This window comes from Nestor notabilis, unplaced genomic scaffold (assembly GCF_000696875.1).
Source record: "Nestor notabilis isolate BGI_N333 unplaced genomic scaffold, ASM69687v1 scaffold287, whole genome shotgun sequence".
In the NCBI taxonomy this organism is placed as follows: domain Eukaryota; kingdom Metazoa; phylum Chordata; class Aves; order Psittaciformes; family Psittacidae; genus Nestor; species Nestor notabilis.
The window spans coordinates 55620-56132 of record NW_009936731.1 but is presented as its reverse complement, the minus strand read 5'-3'; the positions used below and the strand labels follow the sequence as shown (position 1 = coordinate 56132).

At 34.9% G+C, this 513-nt stretch overlaps 1 protein-coding gene across 1 annotated transcript in view; it reads left to right on the top strand.

Moving 5' to 3' along the window:
- Window positions 1-513, top strand: part of LOC104408760 (neuron navigator 3-like) — a 263938-nt gene that overhangs the window by 227485 nt on the left and 35940 nt on the right.

The window sequence follows — 513 nt, the reverse complement described above, 5'->3', positions numbered from 1 at the left end:
CTTTCCTCAGAATCAATTAAAAAAACCATCCCAAAAGTAAGGAGATACAACTAAAGAAAGGGCATGAATGAATTGCATATTCTAATAGAATTCATTATAGTTTCATTTCACAAAGATAAACCCTACACAGATAAATGTGGAGGGAAACACAGTGTACAATTGTATATAGGATTCATATGCTGCAGTAACTGTGCTGATATATAACTAGTGGAAAATGGGCTATTTCACAGAGAGCTCCTGGCATTCCTTCCAATTGTTACACACTGGTAATACGAGTTATTGAGCATGTTATCAGAAAATAATGCCAGATAGGGAATGTAACCTGCAATGTAACCTGCAATCCTGTCTGGTTACTATGTTTTCATATTAAGTTACCAGATAGTTACTGAACAATCATCTGTTGTATTGTGATTTTTCAATGCAATTCAGGATATAACTATACTTACCATTCCAAGAAAAGCTGAGAGGCAGTTGCAAGAAAGTACCATTTTGCAATTCAAGACAAGTTTCCTG